The sequence below is a fragment of the Gobius niger genome (assembly GCF_951799975.1).
Source record: "Gobius niger genome assembly, chromosome: 5".
NCBI classification, from domain to species: domain Eukaryota; kingdom Metazoa; phylum Chordata; class Actinopteri; order Gobiiformes; family Gobiidae; genus Gobius; species Gobius niger.
This window is the reverse complement of record NC_136856.1, coordinates 27,216,635-27,233,665: the sequence shown is the minus strand read 5'-3', so window position 1 is coordinate 27,233,665 and position 17,031 is coordinate 27,216,635. Positions and strand designations below refer to the sequence as shown.

The 17,031-nt window shown below is 43.1% G+C and overlaps 1 protein-coding gene across 1 annotated transcript in view; it reads right to left on the bottom strand.

Annotated features, from left to right (window-relative positions):
* Window positions 1-17,031, bottom strand: part of fstl5 (follistatin-like 5) — a 345,847-nt gene that overhangs the window by 14,770 nt on the left and 314,046 nt on the right. The gene's annotated exons all lie outside the window — the stretch shown is intronic.

The following is a 17,031-nucleotide window of genomic DNA, read 5'->3' as shown; positions in this document are numbered from 1 at the left end:
ACAAAAAGGTGTTTAGTGTTTTTTCAACTCCACAAGCTATTTCAAAGGTCATCTCAAAATATAAATGGGAAACTAACATCTCCTCTTAAAGGAATAGGCCACCGTTTTTACATACTGAGATATGTTCTTACCTAACCTTAGCCGAGTTAATATATCCCCGTCTGGTCTTTGTCCGTGCGCTCTGTCACGCAAACGGAGCACATACGCAGCCTCTCCCACATGTCACATAGCTCCAAAAAAAGCTCACGATAGAAGCTACCAAGCTCTTCCACGTGTTCCCTACTTAAAGAAAGTTACGTGAAGTGTGTTCATGCGAAGTATATTTACACAGAAATGTAACATGTCGATTTTATAAGCAGATAAAAAGGGGTACTATATTATGAGGTGTATTGATACGAGGAGCACAACGTCCGCGCAGTGACTCCTAAAGGACGGAAGTGGGCGGGGGGAAGTCTTTAGGAACTACGAAAAGGATTATTAAGGTAAACAAGTTACTTAGTATTGCTTTAAAGTAGCACCCAGAGTCGGTGCTAGCCCTATACAGTGTTTCTCGGTTGCAGTTGCTTGGGCACTTGGCAAGTGTAACTTGGAATTACCTCAGATTAAAAAAAGGTGAAAAAGAGTAAAATTTCAATATTACTTTCAAAGAAAAGTTAGTTTGGGCTTTTAATAATAATAATAATAATAATAATAATAATAATAATAATAATTAAAGCCGCGCGCGGCGATAAAGGCCCTCGCCCCTGGCGCACTCCCCGCTCGCTCTCGTCCCTTGCGACCACTCTTCATCACACTAGGTCCTTGCGAGCCCCATGATTGAACTTGCTCATTTTGACGCGAAAATCCCTATTAAGTTGCATTATTCTGCTTTATATAAGAAAATCCCTATTAAGTTGCATTAAAGTGCATTTTATGCGAAAGTCCCTTTAAGTTGCATTACAGTACATTATATGCGAAAGTGCCTTGAAGTTGCATTACAGAACATTATATGCGAAAGTCCCTTTAAGTTGCATTACAGAACATTATATGCGAAAGTTCCTTGAAGTTGCATTACACTTTATTATATGCGAAAGTTCCTTTAAGTTGCATTACAGTTTATTATATGCGAAAGTTCCTTTAAGTTGCATTACAGTTTATTATATGCGAAAGTTCCTTTAAGTTGCATTACAGTTTATTATATGCGAAAGTCCCTTGAAGTTGCATTACAGTTTATTATGTGCGAAAGTCCCTTTAAGTTGCATTACAGTTTATTATATGCGAAAGTCCCTTTAAGTTGCATTACAGTGTATTATATGCGAAAGTCCCTTTAAGTTGCATTACAGTGCATTATATGCGAAAGTCCCTTTAAGTAGCATTATAGTGCTATTGTGAAAATCCCTATGTAGTGGCATAATTGTGTTGTAATTGCAAAAATCCCTATTTTGTTGCAGAAACTGTAAGAACTGTTGAAATTGCAGAAACTCTTAACACTGTTTAAACTGTTAAAATCACAGGCAGACTTCACTGTATCATAATCCTATTAAATTGCCGGCAAGAAAAGAGAAAGCATTAGAAAAGTGTCACAGCCATATTTGAACCAGCAACCTCCTACACCAGAGACAAGCACACTATCACTGAGCTGTAGGTCCATAGTAGTTGGACTGTGATGTGCGCTAGTTTTGTCTAAGTTATCGAGCAGAAGTTAGTTTCCAGCATCCCACTGGAGGAGAGAGGTAGCTTCAAGTCATGCCCCCCCCATACATTTCCTCGATTGTTTTCGACATTTTCCCTTGTGTTGCCTCAATTGTTTTCCTACGATCCCCCCATTTCTAGCTCTTTAGTGACGCATATGAAAGCGTTTTTCATGAGAATGGGACCGTAGGTGCGGTTAAAAAAAAAAAAAAAGAGCAAAAGTCAAAATTAACCCAGCAATCTCATGGTTGGAAACCCAATGCACAAGCAATAACGCTACACGGGCACAGCAAATCTTATGAAACGTGCTGTACTCATGTGACAATGTGTGCAGTGACCCATGTAAAAGGTGAAAGCAATAGAAAAGTGTCAAGGCTGTGTTTGGACTAGCAACCTCCTTCACTTGAAACATGGGCCTGTTGACAGCTTGGCTTATTTAAATTCCCAGGCTGCAATTTTGTACCAGCAACACACTGGAGGAGAGGTTTTTTCCCCGTTTTTAATGAGTGTGGAACCATAGGCAATGATGCATGTTCTTACCGGAAGGTGTTGAGTCCAAAAGAAAAAGGAAATAAAAAACAGTTTAGGTTGGGATTTGATCCAGCAACCTCCTGTACACTAGCTCAGCACTCTACCAATGAAGCTACTCAGGTTGAGTGAACTTCTACGAAACGTCCCGCAATCATGTGTTTTAGGCTGTGACAATGTGTGCAGCGGGCAATGGAAAAGGTGAAGGCAATATTAAAGTGTCAAGGTTGTGTTTGGACTAGTTACCTCCTTCACTTGAGACGACCATGCTATCACTGAGCTGTAATTCCAAGCAAACATGGGCCTGATGACTGCTTGGGTTTTCTAAATTCACAGGCTGAAATTTGATCCCAGCAACACACTTGAGGGGTAATTTCCCTGTTTTTAATGAGTTTGGAACCATCGGCGACGATGCATGTTCTAACCAGAAAGTGCTGAGTCCAAAGAAGAAAAAAAATGAAAAAGAGTCAAGGTCAGGTTTTTGATCCAGCAACCTCCTGTACACTAACCCAGCTCTCTACCAATGGAGCTACTTAGGCTGAGAAAAATATAGCAGATGTGAAATAAATGTCATGAGAGACTCCGCACTTGTGTGTTTGCAGGAAACGGATTAACAGCTTAGAAAATAATATATTGTATCATTTTGTAATTGGGGTAACTTCCTGGCTGCCCAAAGAATCGTTGAGAGGGGGTTTCAGCCCTGCAGCACCCTCGATATTGAAGCTATTATTTGGTAAGACCCATATAGTATGAGGAACACACAGAGAGACGGACAGGAAACAGTCGAATTGAACTTCCTGTGATTGTACAGTTGAGAAAAACGTAAATTTGGAGGCAAAAACGTCCAAATTAAAGCTGATGTCTGTTACAGAGGGGTAGTATAAGTATATACGAGTCCAAAAGTGTAGCTTTTGTGAAGAAAGGGGGAAATGTGGAATACTGGCGAATTTCAGGAGAAACTCTGACAGAGGCCAACAAGCTGCCAGGCTAAGACCTCTGGCGATTTTCACGGAGGATGGGCGGGCCACTTACAAGCCACTTAAAAGCCAATTTAAAGGCTTTTTTGGCGATAGGGGCTGCGTGTGCACAGCATTAGGTCCAGGTGGGGAATGTGCACGCGCGCCGGATTGGGTCCTTTCCAATCCGGCCGAGTCTGTGAAAGATATGAGGCTTTGAAATTTGCTGAAAATGGCCTCTCAGTTGCGGCCTTGTCATGACCACGCCCAATAATGGAACAAAATTTGAATTGATGATTTTGAAAGCCACATGGGTTGGGGACATGTTGGCCAAAATTGGAGGCTTTCCATAGAAAACTCGAGGATCAGGGACCAGAAGTTCAAGAGGTACGATTTTGAAGGTTTGAGGTTCGGGCCAAGATGGCCGACTTCCTGTAGCATTTAGGGCGGGGTCGTAATATCATTTTTGACATGTCCTGACGTGGTCTATGTCCCTGGCCAATGTCACTTTTGTACGGTGATTTTTTTTGCGACCGCTCCTCCATTGGGTCAATGTAAACTGCCTGCTTGAGGGGGCGCCACTGAGCCATCTTTTTTTATTTTCTATCGCGAACCCCACCCAAAATTAGAGCTTGCGGAGCACTACGTTTTGACCCCTGTTACTTGCGAATCGGTTCACGTTTGCTACGTGAATTCTTGCGTTTTCGTCCCCCGTTAACGGTTTTAATTAGTCCCTCGCGGGACACTGCGTGTCCGTTGCTCGGGCCTAATTATACAGAAAATTAAGCGAGATAGAGGCATGTTGTAATAGACTTTTTTGATCAGTGTGACGTGCCGAATCAGGATATCATCTTTGTTTTCACTTTCGTGCAAGTGTAATTTTGAAGGTATAGGTAGGGGGCGCTATTTTTGTGAAAATTGTACAATTATGAAGGGTAATCAGTACGAGCCATAGAGGGGCTTATGTGATCCAAATATGAGTGCGATTGGAATTTGCATGCCCTTGTGAGTTGTCATCAAAGAGGCGCGGAAAAAGCATGTTTTTTAGCAGAGCGGTAGAGACACACCGTAACAGATATCCGAACAAAAGAGCTTGATTATTGCAGCTCTACGCCTCTAGATTGCACTCACCAAGTTAAATGTCATTTGGTCCAAAACCCTGGGAGTGACTTGACAAAATGTCATGCGAAGAAATGCTGGGTAAAATTTTCAATCCAATATGGCCGACTTCCGGTTTGTCAGAGGAAGTAGCTATAATGACGTTTTAGGTTTGTCTTGAAGTGCTCTATCACTGTACCGAATAACATAGGTTTAGGCCAAAAATTCATGCCTCCATTTGAATAGGGGTCAGACTTGAGGGGGCGCCACTGAGGTATTATGCACAGTGTGATTTTGCAGACTTCAAAATATTGAATTTTTCACCAACTTTGATAATTTAGTCAAATAAAATTGAGTTTTCGTTAATATTCAGGGGGTCAAAATTGGGGTCAAAGGCGCACCAAAATAATAATAATAATAATAATAATAATGGAAATGATTTTTCGGCCATTATTTCTCTCCTACAAAGACCATACTCAGAGAGCCGTGGCTTTGATATGTTGTTCCCCATCACTGACGAGGTGTGTATGATTTTTTCCACACCTCCATACCATCCCGTTTTTTTTATACAAATTTTTAAAGTCAAAACTTTGAGGGGGCGCCAGTGGGTCATTTTTGTCGATAGTGGCTGCGTGTGCACAGCATTAGGTCCAGGTGGGGAATGTGCACGCGCGCCGGATTGGGTCCTTTCCAATCCGGCCGAGTCTGTGAAAGATATGAGGCTTTGAAATTTGCTGAAAATGGCCTCTCAGTTGCGGCCTTGTCATGACCACGCCCAATAATGGAACAAAATTTGAATTGATGATTTTGAAAGCCACATGGGTTGGGGACATGTTGGCCAAAATTGGAGGCTTTCCATAGAAAACTCGAGGATCAGGGACCAGAAGTTCAAGAGGTACGATTTTGAAGGTTTGAGGTTCGGGCCAAGATGGCCGACTTCCTGTAGCATTTAGGGCGGGGTCGTAATATCATTTTTGACATGTCCTGACGTGGTCTATGTCCCTGGCCAATGTCACTTTTGTACGGTGATTTTTTTTGCGACCGCTCCTCCATTGGGTCAATGTAAACTGCCTGCTTGAGGGGGCGCCACTGAGCCATCTTTTTTTATTTTCTATCGCGAACCCCACCCAAAATTAGAGCTTGCGGAGCACTACGTTTTGACCCCTGTTACTTGCGAATCGGTTCACGTTTGCTACGTGAATTCTTGCGTTTTCGTCCCCCGTTAACGGTTTTAATTAGTCCCTCGCGGGACACTGCGTGTCCGTTGCTCGGGCCTAATAATAATGGAAATGATTTTTCGGCCATTATTTCTCTCCTACAAAGACCATACTCAGAGAGCCGTGGCTTTGATATGTTGTTCCCCATCACTGACGAGGTGTGTATGATTTTTTCCACACCTCCATACCATCCCGTTTTTTTTATACAAATTTTTAAAGTCAAAACTTTGAGGGGGCGCCAGTGGGTCATTTTTGTCGATAGTGGCTGCGTGTGCACAGCATTAGGTCCAGGTGGGGAATGTGCACGCGCGCCGGATTGGGTCCTTTCCAATCCGGCCGAGTCTGTGAAAGATATGAGGCTTTGAAATTTGCTGAAAATGGCCTCTCAGTTGCGGCCTTGTCATGACCACGCCCAATAATGGAACAAAATTTGAATTGATGATTTTGAAAGCCACATGGGTTGGGGACATGTTGGCCAAAATTGGAGGCTTTCCATAGAAAACTCGAGGATCAGGGACCAGAAGTTCAAGAGGTACGATTTTGAAGGTTTGAGGTTCGGGCCAAGATGGCCGACTTCCTGTAGCATTTAGGGCGGGGTCGTAATATCATTTTTGACATGTCCTGACGTGGTCTATGTCCCTGGCCAATGTCACTTTTGTACGGTGATTTTTTTTGCGACCGCTCCTCCATTGGGTCAATGTAAACTGCCTGCTTGAGGGGGCGCCACTGAGCCATCTTTTTTTATTTTCTATCGCGAACCCCACCCAAAATTAGAGCTTGCGGAGCACTACGTTTTGACCCCTGTTACTTGCGAATCGGTTCACGTTTGCTACGTGAATTCTTGCGTTTTCGTCCCCCGTTAACGGTTTTAATTAGTCCCTCGCGGGACACTGCGTGTCCGTTGCTCGGGCCTAATAATAATGGAAATGATTTTTCGGCCATTATTTCTCTCCTACAAAGACCATACTCAGAGAGCCGTGGCTTTGATATGTTGTTCCCCATCACTGACGAGGTGTGTATGATTTTTTCCACACCTCCATACCATCCCGTTTTTTTTATACAAATTTTTAAAGTCAAAACTTTGAGGGGGCGCCAGTGGGTCATTTTTGTCGATAGTGGCTGCGTGTGCACAGCATTAGGTCCAGGTGGGGACTGTGCACGCGCGCCGGATTGGGTCCTTTCCAATCCGGCCGAGTCTGTGAAAGATATGAGGCTTTGAAATTTGCTGAAAATGGCCTCTCAGTTGCGGCCTTGTCATGACCACGCCCAATAATGGAACAAAATTTGAATTGATGATTTTGAAAGCCACATGGGTTGGGGACATGTTGGCCAAAATTGGAGGCTTTCCATAGAAAACTCGAGGATCAGGGACCAGAAGTTCAAGAGGTACGATTTTGAAGGTTTGAGGTTCGGGCCAAGATGGCCGACTTCCTGTAGCATTTAGGGCGGGGTCGTAATATCATTTTTGACATGTCCTGACGTGGTCTATGTCCCTGGCCAATGTCACTTTTGTACGGTGATTTTTTTTGCGACCGCTCCTCCATTGGGTCAATGTAAACTGCCTGCTTGAGGGGGCGCCACTGAGCCATCTTTTTTTATTTTCTATCGCGAACCCCACCCAAAATTAGAGCTTGCGGAGCACTACGTTTTGACCCCTGTTACTTGCGAATCGGTTCACGTTTGCTACGTGAATTCTTGCGTTTTCGTCCCCCGTTAACGGTTTTAATTAGTCCCTCGCGGGACACTGCGTGTCCGTTGCTCGGGCCTAATTATACAGAAAATTAAGCGAGATAGAGGCATGTTGTAATAGACTTTTTTGATCAGTGTGACGTGCCGAATCAGGATATCATCTTTGTTTTCACTTTCGTGCAAGTGTAATTTTGAAGGTATAGGTAGGGGGCGCTATTTTTGTGAAAATTGTACAATTATGAAGGGTAATCAGTACGAGCCATAGAGGGGCTTATGTGATCCAAATATGAGTGCGATTGGAATTTGCATGCCCTTGTGAGTTGTCATCAAAGAGGCGCGGAAAAAGCATGTTTTTTAGCAGAGCGGTAGAGACACACCGTAACAGATATCCGAACAAAAGAGCTTGATTATTGCAGCTCTACGCCTCTAGATTGCACTCACCAAGTTAAATGTCATTTGGTCCAAAACCCTGGGAGTGACTTGACAAAATGTCATGCGAAGAAATGCTGGGTAAAATTTTCAATCCAATATGGCCGACTTCCGGTTTGTCAGAGGAAGTAGCTATAATGACGTTTTAGGTTTGTCTTGAAGTGCTCTATCACTGTACCGAATAACATAGGTTTAGGCCAAAAATTCATGCCTCCATTTGAATAGGGGTCAGACTTGAGGGGGCGCCACTGAGGTATTATGCACAGTGTGATTTTGCAGACTTCAAAATATTGAATTTTTCACCAACTTTGATAATTTAGTCAAATAAAATTGAGTTTTCGTTAATATTCAGGGGGTCAAAATTGGGGTCAAAGGCGCACCAAAATAATAATAATAATAATTAAAGCCGCGCGCGGCGATAAAGGCCCTCGCCCCTGGCGCACTCCCCGCTCGCTCTCGTCTCTTGCGACCACCCGCTCGCTCTCGTCCCTTGCGACCACTCTTCATCACACTAGGTCCTTGCAAGCCCCATGATTGAACTTGCTCATTTTGACGTGAAAATCCCTATTAAGTTGCATTATTCTGCTTTATATGCGAAAGTCCCTTTAAGTTGCATTAAAGTGCATTTTATGCGAAAGTCCCTTTAAGTTGCATTACAGCGCATTTTATGCGAAAGTCCCTTTAAGTTGCATTACAGTACATTATATGCGAAAGTGCCTTGAAGTTGCATTACAGTTTATTATATGCGAAAGTCCCTTTAAGTTGCATTACAGTTTATTATATGCGAAAGTCCCTTTAAGTTGCATTACAGTGCATTTTATGCGAAAGTCCCTTTAACTTGCATTACAGTTTATTATATGCGAAAGTCCCTTTAAGTTGCATTACAGTGCATTTTATGTGAAAGTACCTTCAAGTTGCATTACAGTTTATTATATGCGAAAGTCCCTTTAAGTTGCATCACAGTTTATTATATGCGAAAGTCCCTTTAAGTTGCATTACAGTACATTATATGCGAAAGTCCCTTTAATTGCATTATAGTGCTATTGTGAAAATCCCTATGTAGTGGCATAATTGTGTTGTAATTGCAAAAATCCCTATTTTGTTGCAGAAACTGTAAGAACTGTTGAAATTGCAGAAACTCTTAACACTGTATAAACTGTTAAAATCACTGCCAGACTTCACTGTATCATAATCCTATTAAAATGCCGGCAAGAAAAGAGAAAGCATTAGAAAAGTGTCACAGCCATATTTGAACCAGCAACCTCCTACATCAGAGACAAGCACACTATCACTGAGCTGTAGCTCCATGGTACTTGGACTGTGATGTGCGCTAGTTTTGTCTAAGTTATCGAGCAGAAGTTAGTTCCCAGCATCCCACTGGAGGAGAGAGGTAGCTTCAAGTCATGCCCCCCCCCATACATTTCCTCGATTGTTTTCGACATTTTCCCTTGTGTTGCCTCAATAGGTAGCGTTCACGTGACATCACAACATTCTAAAGAGCCTATAGTTTAACATTGAGGTGGAGGTCAACTGACGGTAACTATGGTAACGGTGGTAACTGACAAAATGCATATTTTTATGTCTTTGTTTTTTGGCTCATATCTCAGTCATTACTGGAGGAATCCACATGAAACAAAAACTGTCACAAAGTTCATTATCTCCTCTGTCAGCACATATGAACTAATGTCCAATTATTATCTCTAAAAAATGTCAAAAAGTGGTGACAATATGCGAAAACATGACCATGATGTTGTCCAATAGAAAGGACTTTCAGACAAAAAAATAATATCACAGGTTTGTGAATCTGATCCCGATCAAATTCTGAAGAGGAAAAACATTTGTCAATTTTTGTTTTGGAGATTTCTTCCAAAAACTGCATTTCTCCCATAGAGTTGTATTGGCCCTGCCCTCCATCTGACATTATGACATCATCACATTCTAAATCATGAACGCTACCTATTGTTTTCCTACGATCCCCCCATTTCTAGCTCTTTAGTGACGCATATGAAAGCGTTTTTCATGACAATGGGACCGTAGGTGCGGTTAAAAAAAAAAAAAAAAGAGCAAAGGTCAAAATTGACCCAGCAATCTCATGGTTGGAAATCCAATGCACAAGCAATAACGCTACACGGGCACAGCAAATCTTATAAAACGTGCTGTACTCATGTGACAATGTGTGCAGTGGCCCATGTAAAAGGTGAAAGCAATAGAAAAGTGTCAAGGCTGTGTTTGGACTAGCAACCTCCTTCACTTGAAACATGGGCCTGATGACAGCTTGGCTTATTTAAATTCCCAGGCTGCAATTTTGTACCAGCAACACACTGGAGGAGAGGTTTTTTCCCCGTTTTTAATGAGTGTAGGACTATAGGCAATGATGCATGTTCTTACCGGAAGGTGTTGAGTCCAAAAGAAAAAGGAAATAAAAAAAAGTTTAGGTTGGGATTTGATCCAGCAACCTCCTGCACACTAGCTCAGCACTCTACCAATGAAGCTACTCAGGTTGAGTGAACTGCTACGAAACGTCCCGCAATCATGTGTTTTAGGTTGTGACAATGTGTGCAGCGGGCAATGGAAAAGGTGAAGGCAATATGAAAGTGTCAAGGTTGTGTTTGGACTAGTTACCTCCTTCACTTGAGACGACCATGCTATCACTGAGCTGTAATTCCAAGAAAACATGGGCCTGATGACTGCTTGGGTTTTCTAAATTCACAGGCTGAAATTTGATCCCAGCAACACACTGGAGGGGTAATTTCCCTGTTTTTAATGAGTGTGGAACCATCGGCAACGATGCATGTTCTAACCAGAAAGTGCTGAGTCCAAAGAAAAAAAAATGAAAAAGAGTCAAGGTCAGGATTTGATCCAGCAACCTCCTGTACACTAACCCAGCTCTCTACCAACGGAGCTACTTCGGCTGAGAAAAAAACAGCGGATGTGAAATAAATGTCATGAGAGACTCCGCACTTGTGTGTTTGCAGGAAACGGATTAACAGTTTAGAAAATAATATATTGTATCATTTTGTAATTGGGGTACATTCCTGGCTGCCCAAAGAATCGTTGAGAGGGGGTTTCAGCCCTGCAGCACCCTCGATATTGAAGCAATTATTTGGTAAGACCCATATAGTATGAGGAACACACAGAGAAACGGACAGGAAACAGTCGAATTGAACTTCCTGTGATTGTACAGTTGAGAAAAACGTGAATTTGGAGGCAAAAACGTCCAAATTAAAGCTGATGTCTGTGACAGAGGGGTAGTATAAGTATATACGAGTCCAAAAGTGGAGCGTTTGTGAAGAAAGGGGGAAATTTGGAAAACTGGCGAATTTCAGGAGACAGAGGCCTCTGACAGAGACCAGTATGCTGCCAGGCTAAGACCTCTGGCGATTTTCACGGAGGATGGGCGGGCCACTTACAAGCCACTTAAAAGCCAATTTAAAGGCTTTTTTGGCGATAGGGGCTGCGTGTGCACAGCATTAGGTCCAGGTGGGGAATGTGCACGCGCGCCGGATTGGGTCCTTTCCAATCCGGCCGAGTCTGTGAAAGATATGAGGCTTTGAAATTTGCTGAAAATGGCCTCTCAGTTGCGGCCTTGTCATGACCACGCCCAATAATGGAACAAAATTTGAATTGATGATTTTGAAAGCCACATGGGTTGGGGACATGTTGGCCAAAATTGGAGGCTTTCCATAGAAAACTCGAGGATCAGGGACCAGAAGTTCAAGAGGTACGATTTTGAAGGTTTGAGGTTCGGGCCAAGATGGCCGACTTCCTGTAGCATTTAGGGCGGGGTCGTAATATCATTTTTGACATGTCCTGACGTGGTCTATGTCCCTGGCCAATGTCACTTTTGTACGGTGATTTTTTTTGCGACCGCTCCTCCATTGGGTCAATGTAAACTGCCTGCTTGAGGGGGCGCCACTGAGCCATCTTTTTTTATTTTCTATCGCGAACCCCACCCAAAATTAGAGCTTGCGGAGCACTACGTTTTGACCCCTGTTACTTGCGAATCGGTTCACGTTTGCTACGTGAATTCTTGCGTTTTCGTCCCCCGTTAACGGTTTTAATTAGTCCCTCGCGGGACACTGCGTGTCCGTTGCTCGGGCCTAATTATACAGAAAATTAAGCGAGATAGAGGCATGTTGTAATAGACTTTTTTGATCAGTGTGACGTGCCGAATCAGGATATCATCTTTGTTTTCACTTTCGTGCAAGTGTAATTTTGAAGGTATAGGTAGGGGGCGCTATTTTTGTGAAAATTGTACAATTATGAAGGGTAATCAGTACGAGCCATAGAGGGGCTTATGTGATCCAAATATGAGTGCGATTGGAATTTGCATGCCCTTGTGAGTTGTCATCAAAGAGGCGCGGAAAAAGCATGTTTTTTAGCAGAGCGGTAGAGACACACCGTAACAGATATCCGAACAAAAGAGCTTGATTATTGCAGCTCTACGCCTCTAGATTGCACTCACCAAGTTAAATGTCATTTGGTCCAAAACCCTGGGAGTGACTTGACAAAATGTCATGCGAAGAAATGCTGGGTAAAATTTTCAATCCAATATGGCCGACTTCCGGTTTGTCAGAGGAAGTAGCTATAATGACGTTTTAGGTTTGTCTTGAAGTGCTCTATCACTGTACCGAATAACATAGGTTTAGGCCAAAAATTCATGCCTCCATTTGAATAGGGGTCAGACTTGAGGGGGCGCCACTGAGGTATTATGCACAGTGTGATTTTGCAGACTTCAAAATATTGAATTTTTCACCAACTTTGATAATTTAGTCAAATAAAATTGAGTTTTCGTTAATATTCAGGGGGTCAAAATTGGGGTCAAAGGCGCACCAAAATAATAATAATAATAATAATAATAATGGAAATGATTTTTCGGCCATTATTTCTCTCCTACAAAGACCATACTCAGAGAGCCGTGGCTTTGATATGTTGTTCCCCATCACTGACGAGGTGTGTATGATTTTTTCCACACCTCCATACCATCCCGTTTTTTTTATACAAATTTTTAAAGTCAAAACTTTGAGGGGGCGCCAGTGGGTCATTTTTGTCGATAGTGGCTGCGTGTGCACAGCATTAGGTCCAGGTGGGGAATGTGCACGCGCGCCGGATTGGGTCCTTTCCAATCCGGCCGAGTCTGTGAAAGATATGAGGCTTTGAAATTTGCTGAAAATGGCCTCTCAGTTGCGGCCTTGTCATGACCACGCCCAATAATGGAACAAAATTTGAATTGATGATTTTGAAAGCCACATGGGTTGGGGACATGTTGGCCAAAATTGGAGGCTTTCCATAGAAAACTCGAGGATCAGGGACCAGAAGTTCAAGAGGTACGATTTTGAAGGTTTGAGGTTCGGGCCAAGATGGCCGACTTCCTGTAGCATTTAGGGCGGGGTCGTAATATCATTTTTGACATGTCCTGACGTGGTCTATGTCCCTGGCCAATGTCACTTTTGTACGGTGATTTTTTTTGCGACCGCTCCTCCATTGGGTCAATGTAAACTGCCTGCTTGAGGGGGCGCCACTGAGCCATCTTTTTTTATTTTCTATCGCGAACCCCACCCAAAATTAGAGCTTGCGGAGCACTACGTTTTGACCCCTGTTACTTGCGAATCGGTTCACGTTTGCTACGTGAATTCTTGCGTTTTCGTCCCCCGTTAACGGTTTTAATTAGTCCCTCGCGGGACACTGCGTGTCCGTTGCTCGGGCCTAATAATAATGGAAATGATTTTTCGGCCATTATTTCTCTCCTACAAAGACCATACTCAGAGAGCCGTGGCTTTGATATGTTGTTCCCCATCACTGACGAGGTGTGTATGATTTTTTCCACACCTCCATACCATCCCGTTTTTTTTATACAAATTTTTAAAGTCAAAACTTTGAGGGGGCGCCAGTGGGTCATTTTTGTCGATAGTGGCTGCGTGTGCACAGCATTAGGTCCAGGTGGGGAATGTGCACGCGCGCCGGATTGGGTCCTTTCCAATCCGGCCGAGTCTGTGAAAGATATGAGGCTTTGAAATTTGCTGAAAATGGCCTCTCAGTTGCGGCCTTGTCATGACCACGCCCAATAATGGAACAAAATTTGAATTGATGATTTTGAAAGCCACATGGGTTGGGGACATGTTGGCCAAAATTGGAGGCTTTCCATAGAAAACTCGAGGATCAGGGACCAGAAGTTCAAGAGGTACGATTTTGAAGGTTTGAGGTTCGGACCAAGATGGCCGACTTCCTGTAGCATTTAGGGCGGGGTCGTAATATCATTTTTGACATGTCTTGACGTGGTCTATGTCCCTGGCCAATGTCACTTTTGTACGATGATTTTTTTTGCCACCGGGCTCTCATTGACTCAATGTAAACTGCGTGCTTGAGGGGGCGCCACTGAGCCATATTTTATTATTTTCTCTCGCGAACCCCACCCAAAATTAGAGCTTGCGGAGCACTACGTTTTGACCCCTGTTACTTGCGAATCGGTTCACGTTTGCTACGTGAATTCTTGCGTTTTCGTCCCCCGTTAACGGTTTTAATTAGTCCCTCGCGGGACACTGCGTGTCCGTTGCTCGGGCCTAATTATACAGAAAATTAAGCGAGATAGAGGCATGTTGTAATAGACTTTTTTGATCAGTGCGACGTGCCGAATCAGGATATCACCTTTGTTTTCACTTTCGTGCAAGTGTAATTTTGAAGGTATAGGTAGGGGGCGCTATTTTTGTGAAAATTGTACAATTATCAAGGGTAATCAGTACGATCCACAGAGGGGCTTATGTGATCCAAAGATGAGTGTGATCTGAATTTGCATGCCCTTGTGAGTTGTCGTCAAAGAGGCGCGGAAAAAGCATGTTTTTTAGCAGAGCGGTAGAGACACACCGTAACAGATATCTGAACAAAAGAGCTTGATTATTGTAGCTCTACGCCTCTAGATTGCACTCACCAAGTTAAATGTCATTTGGTCCAAAATCCTGGGAGTGACTTGAAAAAATGTCAGGCGAAGAAATGCTGGGTAAAATTTTCAATCCAATATGGCCGACTTCCGGTTTGTCAGAGGAAGTAGCTATAATGACGTTTTACGTTTGTCTTGATGTGCTCTATCACTGTACCGAATAACATAGGTTTAGGCCAAAAACTCATGCCTCCATTTGAATGGGGTCAGACTTGAGGGGGCGCCACTGAGGCATTATGCACAGTGTGATTTTGCAGACTTCAAAATATTGAATTTTTCACCAACTTTGATCATTTAGTCAAATAAAATTGAGTTTTCGTTAATATTCAGGGGGTCAAAATTGGGGTCAAAGGCGCACCAAAATAATAATAATAATAATAATAATAATAATAATGGAAATGATTTTTCGGCTATTATTTCTCTCCCACAAAGACATTACTCAGAGAGCCGTGGCTTTGATATGTTGTTCCCCATCACTGACAAGGTCTGTATGATTTTTTCCACACCTCCATGCCATCCCGTTTTTTTTATACGAATTTTTAAAGTCAAAACTTTGAGGGGGCGCCAGTGGGTCATTTTTGGCGATAGCGGCTGCGTGTGCACACCATTAGGTCCAGGTGGGGAATGTGCACGCGCGCCGGATTGGGTCCTTTCCAATCCGGCCGAGTCTGTGAAAGATATGAGGCTTTGAAATTTGCTGAAAATGGCCTCTCAGTTGCGGCCTTGTCATGACCACGCCCAATAATGGAACAAAATTTGAATTGATGATTTTGAAAGCCACATGGGTTGGGGACATGTTGGCCAAAATTGGAGGCTTTCCATAGAAAACTCGAGGATCAGGGACCAGAAGTTCAAGAGGTACGATTTTGAAGGTTTGAGGTTCGGACCAAGATGGCCGACTTCCTGTAGCATTTAGGGCGGGGTCGTAATATCATTTTTGACATGTCTTGACGTGGTCTATGTCCCTGGCCAATGTCACTTTTGTACGATGATTTTTTTTGCCACCGGGCTCTCATTGACTCAATGTAAACTGCGTGCTTGAGGGGGCGCCACTGAGCCATATTTTATTATTTTCTCTCGCGAACCCCACCCAAAATTAGAGCTTGCGGAGCACTACGTTTTGACCCCTGTTACTTGCGAATCGGTTCACGTTTGCTACGTGAATTCTTGCGTTTTCGTCCCCCGTTAACGGTTTTAATTAGTCCCTCGCGGGACACTGCGTGTCCGTTGCTCGGGCCTAATTATACAGAAAATTAAGCGAGATAGAGGCATGTTGTAATAGACTTTTTTGATCAGTGCGACGTGCCGAATCAGGATATCACCTTTGTTTTCACTTTCGTGCAAGTGTAATTTTGAAGGTATAGGTAGGGGGCGCTATTTTTGTGAAAATTGTACAATTATCAAGGGTAATCAGTACGATCCACAGAGGGGCTTATGTGATCCAAAGATGAGTGTGATCTGAATTTGCATGCCCTTGTGAGTTGTCGTCAAAGAGGCGCGGAAAAAGCATGTTTTTTAGCAGAGCGGTAGAGACACACCGTAACAGATATCTGAACAAAAGAGCTTGATTATTGTAGCTCTACGCCTCTAGATTGCACTCACCAAGTTAAATGTCATTTGGTCCAAAATCCTGGGAGTGACTTGAAAAAATGTCAGGCGAAGAAATGCTGGGTAAAATTTTCAATCCAATATGGCCGACTTCCGGTTTGTCAGAGGAAGTAGCTATAATGACGTTTTACGTTTGTCTTGATGTGCTCTATCACTGTACCGAATAACATAGGTTTAGGCCAAAAACTCATGCCTCCATTTGAATGGGGTCAGACTTGAGGGGGCGCCACTGAGGCATTATGCACAGTGTGATTTTGCAGACTTCAAAATATTGAATTTTTCACCAACTTTGATCATTTAGTCAAATAAAATTGAGTTTTCGTTAATATTCAGGGGGTCAAAATTGGGGTCAAAGGCGCACCAAAATAATAATAATAATAATAATAATAATAATAATGGAAATGATTTTTCGGCTATTATTTCTCTCCCACAAAGACATTACTCAGAGAGCCGTGGCTTTGATATGTTGTTCCCCATCACTGACAAGGTCTGTATGATTTTTTCCACACCTCCATGCCATCCCGTTTTTTTTATACGAATTTTTAAAGTCAAAACTTTGAGGGGGCGCCAGTGGGTCATTTTTGGCGATAGCGGCTGCGTGTGCACACCATTAGGTCCAGGTGGGGAATGTGCACGCGCGCCGGATTGGGTCCTTTCCAATCCGGCCGAGTCTGTGAAAGATATGAGGCTTTGAAATTTGCTGAAAATGGCCTCTCAGTTGCGGCCTTGTCATGACCACGCCCAATAATGGAACAAAATTTGAATTGATGATTTTGAAAGCCACATGGGTTGGGGACATGTTGGCCAAAATTGGAGGCTTTCCATAGAAAACTCGAGGATCAGGGACCAGAAGTTCAAGAGGTACGATTTTGAAGGTTTGAGGTTCGGACCAAGATGGCCG